General features: G+C 38.7%; 1 pseudogene; it reads left to right on the top strand.

The window, feature by feature from the left end:
- The first annotated feature begins 10,998 nt into the window (after positions 1 to 10,998).
- Positions 10,999 to 12,255, top strand: LOC102743857 (methionine aminopeptidase 1D, mitochondrial pseudogene; annotated as a pseudogene).
- Positions 12,256 to 13,205: the final 950 nt, after the last annotated feature.

Below are 13,205 nucleotides of genomic sequence, written 5' to 3' on the forward strand. Positions count from 1 at the left end.
AAAAAAAAATTCTAAAAAAATAAAATGACATTTGCTTGGGGAGTCCAGCCTCCAAAAAGAACATGTCCTAAGAGCCCTTATCAAAATTGCCCCCCCAATTCAAATTTATTACTCAGACCTGGCCCCCTCGTTGGGCCTTTCCAAAAGGTTCCAGTCCATGCAAGCTCTTCTCTGTCTCAACTCCTTCGAGTCTGACTTACCACCTTGGTAAACTTCCCCCTGTGGAGGGCGATTCTGAGCATGCATCTATACTCCCCAGAATCAGCCACTATTGCATGGACTTCTTATTTATTCCCCACAGCACCTAACACATCTATGACATAGTAAAGGATAAAACCAGTCCTGGCAGGCTGCTTCAGCAGGGCCCCCTGGGATGGCAACGCCTAGGTGGAGTGACCACAGTGCAGAATCTGATGTACAGAAATGTGATGAGGAGTAAACAAGCTCTGTTAAATGAACACATGTCAACAGATACACTAGGGTCTGACTTCCAAATAAGATTGCCAACATATTCATCTACCATGGGCTGATAGGGGTTTGGAAGGAAACAGAGAAAGCACAGGAGATACACTTGGGGTACACAGCATCCATCCCAAGCAGCTGTTAAAGAGGCAGAAATGCAAACAGGCTGGGAGAATAAATGTCATAAGATCACGCTATGTCTCAACTTTATGCATTTTGAACTAGCAAGTAATATGGAAAAAACAAAACTAGCATATGCTTCCCAGTAGTCAACTCTCAGTTTTCATCACTGCCCTTTCTCTTTACTCAAAACAATAAGGTGTCTCTGCTCTTCTATCTCAGAGAAGCCTGGCAATTGGGGTGTGGGGGCAGTAAATGGCCCAAGGGTGAAGTTAATGGCCCTAGAGGGTCAAGTGCTTTCAGAGAGCACTTCCCTTTTTTTTAAGATTTTATGTATTTATTTTATTTGAGAGCGAGAGAAAGTGCACACATGAGAATGGGGAGGGGCAAAGAGAGAGGGAGAAAGAGAGAGAAGCTCAAGCAGACTCCATGCTGAGCCCAAGATGCAGGGCTCGATCTCACAACCCTGAGATCATGACCTGATCTGAAACCAAGAGTCAGATGCTTAACTGACTAAGCCACCCAGGCACCCCTTTTTTTTAAGATTTATTTATTTATTTTAGAGAGAGAGCAAACGGGGAGGGGCAGAGGGAGAGGGAGAGAGAGAATCTCCAGCAAACTCCCCTCTGAGCTCAGAGCCCGAAGTGGGACTTGATCTCATGACCCTGAGATCATGACCCTGAGATCATGACCTAAGTCAAAATTAAGACTTGGACACTTAACCGACTGAGCCACCTAGGCTCCCCCAGAGAGCACTTTTTAAATATGCTCTCTATGTACCCACATCCTTATCTCAGGCTCTGCTTTTAGAGGAAACCAAACTAAGAGGGCAATCAAGACAGGAGAAATTGCCAAGTCATCCAGAAGAGCTGAAAAAGAGGTTTTTATGAATAATTTATGTACCATCCAAGATTATCCTTAAGGCCCTAAGTATCAATTTGTCAGAAACTTTTTGCTGACTATGAATAGAAGTTACTTAATTGCCAGTAACCTGTGAGTCAATTGAGTAAATTAATAAAACCGTTTGTTTGGTCAAATAGAAAATGCTAAAGAAACTCCAGTGCCAATACTGTCACTGCTAAAGATGCTAAAGATAACACCATCATGACACAGGTGATAAAAAGTAGCCTAACTCTGTAAAGCTATGAATAATTACCAATAACAAGATTATTTTTATATTTAATATTTTAATAGACTTTTTTAGATTTTTTAGAATGATTTTAGGTTCACAGCAAAGCTGAGCAGAAAAGAGAGTGCCCACATACCCCTTGCCCCACACATGCACAGCCTCCCCCACCAATATCTCACACCATGGTGGTATATTTATTGCAATCAATGAATCAACACTGACACATCTCTATCACTCAAAGTCCATATACACATTAACTTTCACTCTTGCTGTTGTACATTCCATGGGGTTTAGATTTAATTTTAAATTGCAAAATGGCATACAAAAATGAGATCTTACCCCCAAGATATCATAGTATGTACTCAGAAAACAGATAGATACCCACTGAGCTAGCTAAAAGTCTTCGGAATAGATACCTAGGAGCCCTAACACAACCCACTGATCAACTCTGGACGCATCACAGAAATGTGTATCAAGAAGAATAAAGAATAAGCTCATAGAGAAGTGCAGAACCTCATGGTCATTCCCACTGGCATGACTCAACCACGGTAAATCCTTACACACTGAATCCACAAACTATTTAAGTACTCTTTGTGAATGGAATAGGAATTGACATAAAATTAAGACAACTCGAGCCAAACTGGCAGAATGTTTGTTAGCAGCTTGGAAGAAAAGACAGTAGGTAATGATGGAGTACTCTTTTAAGAAATGACCCATTACCAATGCTCCCAATGCCTCCTGATGAGTGGAAAAACTCACACTGAGAACTCTTAAGTGGAAAAAATGATTCAGAAGAGCAAAATTCTGAATATGAAGTGATTTCAGAAATAACAGTGGATTTATTGTGCTCATATTTACATTTTTATGTATGTACAATTGTATGTGCAGGTGTTTTAAAACCTATCTAATTAAGTCTAAAATAGCCTTTTCTAAAAGTATGGAACAGGGCGCCTGGGTGGCTCAGTCGGTTAAGTGACTGCCTTCGGCTCAGGTAATGATCCTGGAGTCCTGGGATCGAGTCCCGCATTGGGCTCCCTGCTCGGCAGGGAGTCTGCTTCTCCCTCTGACCCTCCTCCCTCTCATGCTCTCTCTATCTCATTCTCTCTGTCTCAAATAAATAAATAAAATCTTTAAAAAAAAAATAAAATAAAATAAAAGTGTGGAACAAAAATCTTAGGGATAAAAAAATTTTAATCTAATTAGTAGCTCTTTTTCCTTTCTCAGTGACACAATTGATGGCATCTTAAATTCAATAAAATATGACAGTGCTTACAAAATTCTGGGGGAGCCAAGGTAAGGGAAAACCACCACTGGCTTTCAGAGATCAGAAGGTTTAAGGAATCACAGAAAACGTCTGATGATGATCTCAGCCGCTGGCAGCACCAAAGCAAGTGATTCTATATAAAGAATGCCCACAACTCAAAGTAAACCTCATGTCTGCCATTGCCCTTTACCTGCCTACCCGCTGACAGGCAGAGTGGACCCCATGCCATAATGTGCTCTTATAAGAAGGCACTAGAGAGCTGGTTCCTTCCCTCTGCCTGTCACATGAGGGCACGGTGAGAAAGCGGCAAGCCAGACAGAGAGCTCTCACCGGAACCCAAGCATGCCGGCACTCTAATCTGAGCTCCTAGCCTCCACAACTTGTGAGAAATAAATTTCTGTTGTTTAAGCCACCCAGTCTATGAGATTTTGTTATGGCAGCCAAGCTAATACATTAGGCTTCTCTCCTAAAACGAAGTGCAGTCAGCACCTCTAATATATTGGGGATGGGAATGATGGTGAGTTAACAAGAGACAATCTGCATAATTGCTCTGAGAATTATGATACATAAGATTATTGTTCTCAGTTCTTCACTCACTCCTTATAAAGTTATACATCTACACTCTTTCCCACATGACTTTGCAGTGCCTCCCACTATGGGTAAAGTACATATATCCCAACCTACTGCCCCTGCACTTAGCCATGTGATTTGCATGAGACAATGGAATTTTAGTAGATGTGATTCAAACAGGAGTTTGAAATATGTTTGTGTGGTTTAGCCTGCCTACTTACACTTCAGTTGTCTGCAATAGGAAGACCATGCCCCAGACAGCCACTGGCACTGGAGAAGCAGACAGGAACCCAACCCACAGCCCAGAGCCAAGACCAGGCAATCTTGGAGCCCAGCTGAGCCACAGACAACCCACAGACCTATGAGGGAGAAAATGAGTGTTTATTATTGTAAACCCCCAAGATTTTGACATTATTTATTATGTAGCAAAAATTACTGCAAGAATTAAATATACATCTAAAACAGTGCTTGGCACATATTAACCATAATTATTTCAGGAATCTTGTAAATTATATAGCATGATGTAAGCAATATATGTAAGCAATGTATTCAGAGTTTTTGTTTAAAGATAATAGCAGGTATGAATAGCAAGGCTTCAAAATGTAAAAAATGTTACATTTTTACATTTTCTATATCAAATTATATCTAGTTTGAGGGGCGCCTGGGTGGCTCAGACGGTTAAGCGTCTGCCTTCGGCTCAGGTCATGATCTCAGGGTCCTGGGATGGAGCCCCGCATCAGGCTCCCTGCTCAGCGGGGAGCCTGCTTCTCCTCTGCCTCTACCTGCAGCTTCCTCTGCTTGTGCTCTCTGTCAAAAATAAATAAAATTTAAAAAATAATAATAATAATATCTAGTTTGAGCACTAGACATTAGGGTTGGCAACAAGTCTAATAGCTCTCCTTTTTCCATCCCCCATCCCTTTCTTGCATGATATAAAACCCCCAGGATTTATATGGTTCCAAACAGAGGGGTAGGGCCAGACTTTCAGACAACTTGTGGAAGTAAATGGATTTCAAAAAATATTTTGTACCTTTCTGGGACACCTAAGACTTCAAACTGTATAAGTAATACATGCTCTCTATATTGCTAGAATCTAAGGGAGTAAATGTCACCCATTGTCTTAATTTATATTTATATTCCTAATTACTTAAATTAGAATTAGAATTAGAATTAAGAGGATTTTACAGGGCTATTTGGAAGTAATAGTGGTTTTAAAAAAAAGGAGATGGTCTATCACCATTTTAATTTAATGTATCCTTAAAAAATGTAATCAGAGTAGTGTAAAAAGACAGAAGAGGATTTGTCTTAAGTGATATACAACAAGTTTGCGCATATGCAATTAAGTATACATCAGAATAAGTATACAGAAAACCATTCAAAGAATAGCAGCATTCTTTGAAGGGCCATTTGGCAATACTTATCAAGAGCCATAAAGTTTTTATATCCATGGACCTCGTAATCTCATTCTTAAAACAAATCTAAACCAGTAAATCAAAAGACAAAAGATATATTTATAAAGATGTTATATTCACCTCTAATAGTGAAAAGTAAAAATAACCTAAACCTAAGAGAGCCTTGGTAAATTTTGGTATGTGATTTTTAAGAATATTATGCAATATGTTAAAAATACTGTAGAACCATAAAAATCAACAAGAAGAACAAATCAAAATAACTACACTCAAAATAATGTATGGTGGAAAAAAAAACCTGCATCATAAAAAAAATGTGATTGCATGTGGCAAAAAGTTTGGAAAGAGAACACAAAGAGTTTGGGTAAAATATTTTACATTCTACATTTTTATTTATATTCTAAACACCTTTTGTAAAAATAAAACCATGAGAAAAACTATATGTTACTTTGTGCTGGGAAAAAAAAAAATCATGGTCCCTAAAAATAGTAGCAAAGGGTAGGTGGATCCATTTCCAGATCCTATTAGGCTAGGAAGGGTGAACTGGCGATTGTTCTTGACTTTCTCTCCCAAGACCAACCAAAAACACCAAGAAAGGTATGAGAAATCCCTGAGATGAAGACAGAGGGCTATTTTGAACTGATGTGAGAGGAAAAGACTGGCTTCAGGGAACACAAGAGGCAGCCCAGTAGAGTGTACAGAGGATAGAAAAATAGAATAAAATAGAAAAGGTACTGTTGGGATGAAGAATATCCACCCTACACCCACAGCAACTCAGACTTGGTCCAAGTGATCTCAAAAACAAAGGAAAATCAATGGCAGGAGCTACTGTGACATGGTGTGAAAAGCAAAGTAATGACTCCGGTTAAGTTGCTATGTTTAAGAAAGATCCCCCACCTAAAGCTGCTCTTTCCTGAGGGGCAAAGAGCAAAGCCCTACATTAAGTTCTTTTTTTAGGGTGAGGAGAGATTGACTCAGTTTTTCACTGTCTCAGCCTCTGGACACAAGGGCTCATGCATATACCCCACTCCCACCCCCTAAGCTACTTAAGGTGACAGAGGCAAGGGTCTGACCTTCCCCTATATGCTCTGCTTGACAGAATAACCCCAGGAAAAACAGACCCATAAATCAATAGGATAGGGTATTTAAGGAGTACAACTATCTGGATTTTTAGATTCCATTAGAAGCAAAAATACACACACCAATAACTTTAGATCAGTTTAATGAAATTTTTTTTTTTGGCTGTTACTTTTTTTTTTAATTTTTTTAATTTTATTGTGTTATGTTAATCACCATACAATACATCATTAGTTTTTTTTGTTTTGTTTTGTTTTTTTAAAGATTTTATTTATTTGACAGAGAGAGAGACAGAGAGAGAGACAGCGAGAGAGGGAACACAAGCAGGGGGAGTGGGAGAGGGAGAAGCAGGCTTCCCGCCGAGCAGGGAGCCCGATGCGGGGCTCGATCCCAGGACCTGGAATCATGACCTGAGCCGAAGGCAGACGCTTAACGACTGAGCCACCCAGGCGCCCCAATACATCATTAGTTTTTGATGTGGTGATCCAGTATCCATTGTTTTCGTATAACACCCAGTGCTCCATGCAGTACGTGCCCTCCTTAATACCCATCACTGGGCTAACCAATCCCCCCCCCAAAACCCTGTTTGTTTCTCAGAATATTTTTCAAAGGAAAGAATGCATCAATAGGATTAAAAATTTATTTAAAAGAGTGAAGCAGATATTTTAAAGACAAGATTATAATAGTTGAAATAGGAACACAAAAATGATACACTTCAAAAAGAACATTGCTCAGAAAAGAAGGGTAAAGAAATGAGAAATATAAAAAAAAATTCAATAGGCATAAGGAATAGAAAGAGAAGTGCTAAAATCCAAATCACAGAAAGAGAAAAAATTTGAAGAGAGGTAAATATTTGAAGAAGTAATGCAGATAAATGTTCAATTTTTTTTTTAAAGATAACAGGCCTAAGACGGAAAGAGTCTGTAGAGTGGCAAGAAAGAGAAAGAAAGAAAAATCCACACCACATTATATTAAAATTTAAGAATAAGAAAGATAAAGAAAAAAATTCTAAAAGTTAACAAAAAGAGAAAAAGCATATCACATCAAAGAAATAAGAATCAAATTATTCAGAAGCAACACTGCCCTAAAGACTATGGAAGTAGAATTTCAAAAGTATTGAAGGAAAAGAACTTAAATTTAGAACTGTATATCCAGCCCAAATATAAATCAAATCTCAAAGCTTGATAAACACATTCTCAGGAATATAAGGCCTCAGAAGATTTACCATGCAAAAATCAATGATGACAAGGGGGGTGGGGGAAGGATGCATAAATAAAAGGACAAACGAGATGCTGCAAGTGATATGTGAATAAAAAGAGATTAAGTACCTTGGTTGCTATGCTAAAGTTGGTTGCTATATTAAAGAGAGGGAGAGAAAGAAATCTATTATCAAAATAAAAGAGGAAATATAATAACCCTATTTAAAAGCTTAGTACTTTGAGAGTTAGGAACTCAAACTGTGGTCCAGCAAGCTTGCTGGTCTATAAACTGTTTGTCAGTTCTTAACAAGTTTCTTGCACCAAAGTGTGTATCAATCATGTCACTAAAAACACTGCTTAGTTCAAGTAACATGATTTTTACATAAAGACTTTCTCAATGAAGGGAATGATGCTTATTTTAAATTCTAGCAGGTGGGGCGCCTGGGTGGCTCAGCTGGTTACAGCGACTGCCTTTGGCTCAGGTCATGATCCCAGGGTCCTGGGATCCAGCCTGGCATCGGGCTCCCTGCTCAGCGGGAAGCCTGCTTCTCCCTCTCCCACTCCCCCTGCTTGTGTTCCCTCTCACGCTCTCTCTCTCTCTCTGTCAATTAAATAAATAAATAAAATCTTTTATAAATAAATAAATAAATTCTAGCAGGAAGTCCTTATCTCATTATGGATAAGTAACAATTCCCAGATGAGCATTTTGAGTAGACACAGCTATTAATTTAAAAGAGAGAAGGAGATGAAGTGGGTGAAAATAAACAGAAATAGAGGGAAAAAAAACACAGAAATATATTAATAGTTAGCATAAATATTAACTAGATTTTAAGAGATAAAGTCACAGCTTAGATTTTATAAAATCTAAAATATGCTGTTTATAAAAGATATTCCTAAAGCATAAGAACACACAAAAGTTAAAAATAAAATGATAGAAAATCAAATATGCAGCAAATATAACCAAAACAAAGTTGCTACAGCTATTACTAACAATATATAAAATAAATAGCATAGTAAAACGTATTATTAAGGATAGAGAATTCAATTCACTACTTAATGCAATTATCCAAGAAGATAAAGTAGTTTTATTTATTTATTTTTTTTTTTTAGATTTTTTTTATTTATTTGACAGAGAGAGACATAGCGAGAGAGGGAACACAAGCAGGGGGAGTGTGAGAGGGAGAAGCAGGCTTCCCGCTGAGCAGGGAGCCCGATGTGGGGCTCAATCCCAGGACCCTGGGATCATGACCTGAGCCGAAGGCAGACGCTTAACGACTGAGCCACCCAGGTGCCCCGATAAAGTAGTTTTAAATATGTGGTTACTAATAAAATTGCCTGAAAGTACATGAAGTAAATTTTATAGGAACTGCAAGGACAGAGTAATAAATCCAGCATCATAGTGAGGGATTTTAGCACACCTCTCTCAATTATTGAGAAGTCAAATAGAGAAAAAAAAACAGCCAAGATATACAAGATCTGGATGACATAACTAAAAAATGTAACCTAAGGAACATCTGACACTTTGAATAAAAATATTCTCAAGTACAGATGACTATAAAAATTTATCATGAATTAGGCCATAAAGCCTCAACAATCTTACCCAAAAAAGTATGCAATTAAATTAGACATTAATATTACAAATATAAATTTTTAATTCCCACTTATTCAAAATTTATTTTTCAAAACCCTAATAAATGACTCATGGATTAAAATAAGGTCATAATGGAAATTTTAAAATATCTAGAACTGATTTAAAAAAATTTATTTTATTTTATTTTATTTTATTTATCTTTTTTTAGCAGAATAATCTCAAACACATTTTATTGAATAGAGGGTTTTTTATTTTTTTCATTTTTTTTTTCTTCCAAGTTTTTATTAAAATCTATTTAGGTAACATACAGTGTAATATTAGTTTATGGTGTAGGATTTGGTGATTCATCACTTATATACAACACCCAGTACTCATCACAAGTGCTCTCCTTAATCCCCATCCCCTATTTAACCCATCCCCCCAACCACCTCCCTCTGATAACCATCAGTTTGTTCTCTATAGTTAAGAGTCTGTTTTCTGTTTTGTCTCTTTTTCTTTCTGCTATGTTCATCATTTTGTTTCTTAAATTCCACATATGAGTGAAATATGGTATTTGTCTTTCTCTGATTGACTGAATTCACTTAGCATAATACTGTCTAGTTCTATCCATGATAAGTCTACTTTTTTATTATTTTTTTATTAAGTTCAATTAACAACATATAGTACATCATTAGTTTTTGATGTGGTGTTCAATGACAGAACTGATTTAAAATTTTTTAAATATATATAAAAATTTATGTGATGCAAGAAAAGCAGTGATTGGAGGGAAATTTATAGCCTTAAACAGGACTATTGAGGGAAAAAAATTGAAAGTTTCAAAATTAATGAATTAATTGTCCATCTTAAGAGATGGGAAAAGGAAAAACAGGATAAAACTAAGGAAAATACAAGATAAGAGATAAGAAAACAAAGAATAGAGAAGACTAACAAAGATAAAATGCCAAAATATGACTATTTGGAAAAACTAACAAAATAAACTTTGGCAAAATTAATCAAGATAAGTAGAGAAGAAACACAGATGATTTTATAAATAAAAAGAGACAATTATTTCAGGAAAAATAGGAGTTAAAATGATTTTAAAAGACTTCTACTTCCAAACAAGACAGAATCAGGGACCAGATTGACTCATCTGCCAGAAACAACTAAAAAAAAAAAGCCAAAATAAATGGAACAGTAGTTTTGAGATATTGGTCATTACACAACAATTGACAGTAAGTGATGCCAGAGAGAAAGGAAATTTGAGGGGAGCCCCACGATCACCCAGCAGCTTACTGCCTGGGAGAGTTTTCAGACTTCACCTCAGTAAAGATCTGTTGTATCTATAACACACTGCTAGCGGGGATGTAAATTAGTGCAACCACTTTGTTAAAGAATTTAGCATTATATTCTATAGTTGAAGATTTACATAGCCTGTAGCCTAGCAATTCATTCCACTCCTAGGTATATATCAAAAGAAATTCTAGCACGTGCAGGACAGGATATGCGTAAAACACTGCTCATACCAGCGCCGTTCACAATAGCAAAAATCTGAAAACATCACAAGTATCTATCCACAGTAACTTGGATGAATGAACCATGCTATATATACATAGCAGGCAGAACTAATTAACTACACAGGGACTTGTTGTCATAAGGATAACTCCTATCAATACAGTAGTAATGTGAAAAAAAGTACCTAAAGAATAGGTTGAACATGATACTTTTTGTAAAGTTAAAAATAATTAAAGTCTACATTAGAATAAGTAAAAGGAGGGGCGCCTGGGTGGCTCCGTGGTTAAGCTTCCAACTCTTGGTTTTGGCTGAGATCATGACCTCATGTGAGATGGAGCCCCAACTGTCTGCCTGCTCAGGGGTGTCCTCTTGAAGAGTCTCTCCCTCTGCCCCTCCTCCTACGGGTGGGCGCACACAAGCAGGTGCGCGCCTCTCTCTCTAAAACAAATAAATACATCTTAAAAAAATAATAATAAGTAAAAATACAATTTATCCATATAAAAAGGAAAGCAGCTCCCACTTCCAGGAGCTTAGCTGTATTCTTCCCTATTCCTCCCACTAAGTATAACTAAAAACCCTGCATATAATATATAAGACAAACATCATGCTGTACATTACATCCTCATGACTTACAAACTGTTAGTTTGTACTTTTGACCCCCTTCACCTATTTCACACACCTGGGATATGCCTGGAGTATTGGTGACTCCAGCCAACAGAGCAGCACCCCGTAGCCTCCGCCTGCTGGTTCTTAGAGGTTATCATAGAATTTTCTCTTCACCTACTCAATCATGTCTACTTACATAAGCAATCAGCAAAAGAAGACATGTCTTTTTCCAGAGACCAAGAGATCTAGTTTTGCCCGCCACAGTTTCTTCAGCTCATCCAGTCGCTAAACTCACATAGAAGCCACCATTGTACCCCATGGGGAGACAACATATAAGTTAAGAATGAAGATCAGAGTCGGGGGCTTCCTCAGGCTTGTCAGCTGGCGCGACATGATCTCCTCCTGTCTGCGAAGAGCTTAAAGATTGACAAGACACCTGAAAAGATAGATGCTCTTGTTCATCAGTAAATCAGCAGTCATGTTGCCTATCTCTCAACCTCTAGGCTATGGAGGTTCTTCAAAGTCTGTACCTCTGTAAACAAGGTGCCATGTCATGGTATTCCTGGCAACTGACCTCTTCAGAATGGAGATATGATGAACAGACGTCAGGGTCTATTACAACAGCTGCCCTGGAGACACTCTGAAACATTTTTGGTGGACAACAGTGGACGAATGTGGTAACCACTCAGTGGAGGCTGCCAAAAGGTGTAGAGATGAAGCAACTGCAGCGTACAGAGCTGGGCTCCCTTCTCTGTAATTGCAAACACAATCGGCCACAGAACTCATCAGAAAGGTTTGCAAGTCTGTCCTCGATTTGTGGGGTCGCGGAGCAGGGAGGCCTTTCTTCACCTCTGCAGGATGGATGGGGCCGGGCCTTTGCATGCAGCTGCCCCACGGGACCCACGGCGGCAGCAGGAAGGGGTGGCAGGGGCCACTGGGGTCACCACGTCCAGGTCCTGGTCTGCATCTGTGAACCCTGACCCGCTGCACTTCCTCCGGTCCAGCCCGGTCCGACCCGACAGAAACAAGAAGCTGTCCAACTTCTTCCACAGGCAGTCGCGCTCCATACACTCCGGACCCTCTGCGTGCGCACCTCGAGGCCAGATCAGCTGCAAGCTCTTCCGGTGCAAAGTTCCTGCGCTGCACCTCCCCGGGTACCCATCTGCGATCGCCTTTGCCAATTAAACCGCATCCTCCAGGGCTGCTTCAGCGGGCCTGCCTCCCGTGTGGAAATTGCTTTTCATGAGCACAAAGAGCACCGCCTTACATGGTTTCTTCCTCCTGAATTGAGAGGCAGAGATCTCCTGCCACCTCCACTTCACTGCCTGGTGCAGGAACTCCTCTACTTCCCTCTCCAAAAGGACGTTGGGGTCCCAGAGCAGCTGGCCTTCTATCTCAAAAATGTTCTTATTCTAACAGGTATGAAGTGATATCTCATTGTGGTTTTCATTTGCATTTCCCTGATGACGAGTGACATTGAGCATCTTTTCATGTGTCAGTTGGTCATCCCTATGTGTTCTTTGGAACAATGTCTGTTCACGTCTTCTGCCCATCTTTTAATTGGATTATTTGTTTTCTGGGTGTTGAGTTGTATAAGTTCTTTATATATTTTATCAGATATGTCATTTGCAAATATCTTCTCCCATTGAGTAGTTTGTCTTTTAGTTTTGTTGGTTGTTTACTTGGCTGTGCAGAAGCTTTTTATTTTCATGTAGTCCCAATAGTTTAATTTTGCTTTTGTTTCCCTTGCCTCAGGAGACGTATCTAGAAAGATATTGCTACAGCCAATGTCTGAGAAATTACTGCTCTCTTCTAAGATTTTTATGGTTTCAGGTCTCATATTTAGGTCCTTAATCTGTTTGGAGTTTATTTTTGTGTATGGTGTAAGAAAGTGGTATGTTAACTACACTGGAATTAAAATTTAAATAAATATATTAGATAAGTAGATAGATAGATAGATAGTTCTTTATAGATTGAAACTTAAAAAAAAAAAATTTCTCACCATGGCGGTTCAAGTGCAGGTAGCTGAGGTCCGCTTGTATAGCATGGTATACAACATGGTGACTATAGTTAATAATACAGTATTGCGTATTTTAAGTTGCCAAGTGCATAGATCTTAAAAGTCCTCACAAGAAGAAAATTTTGCGGGGGGGCGGAGCAAGATGGCGGAGGAGTAGGAGACCTGGATTTCGTCTCCTCTCAGGAATTCAGCTGGATAGGGATCAAACCATTCTGATCACCTACAAACTCAACAGGAGATCGAAGAAAGGAATAGCAACAACTCTCT

This window comes from Leptonychotes weddellii, unplaced genomic scaffold, assembly GCF_054177405.1.
Source record: "Leptonychotes weddellii isolate Sample4059 unplaced genomic scaffold, ASM5417740v2 HiC_scaffold_2714, whole genome shotgun sequence".
Classification (NCBI taxonomy): Eukaryota; Metazoa; Chordata; class Mammalia; order Carnivora; family Phocidae; genus Leptonychotes; species Leptonychotes weddellii.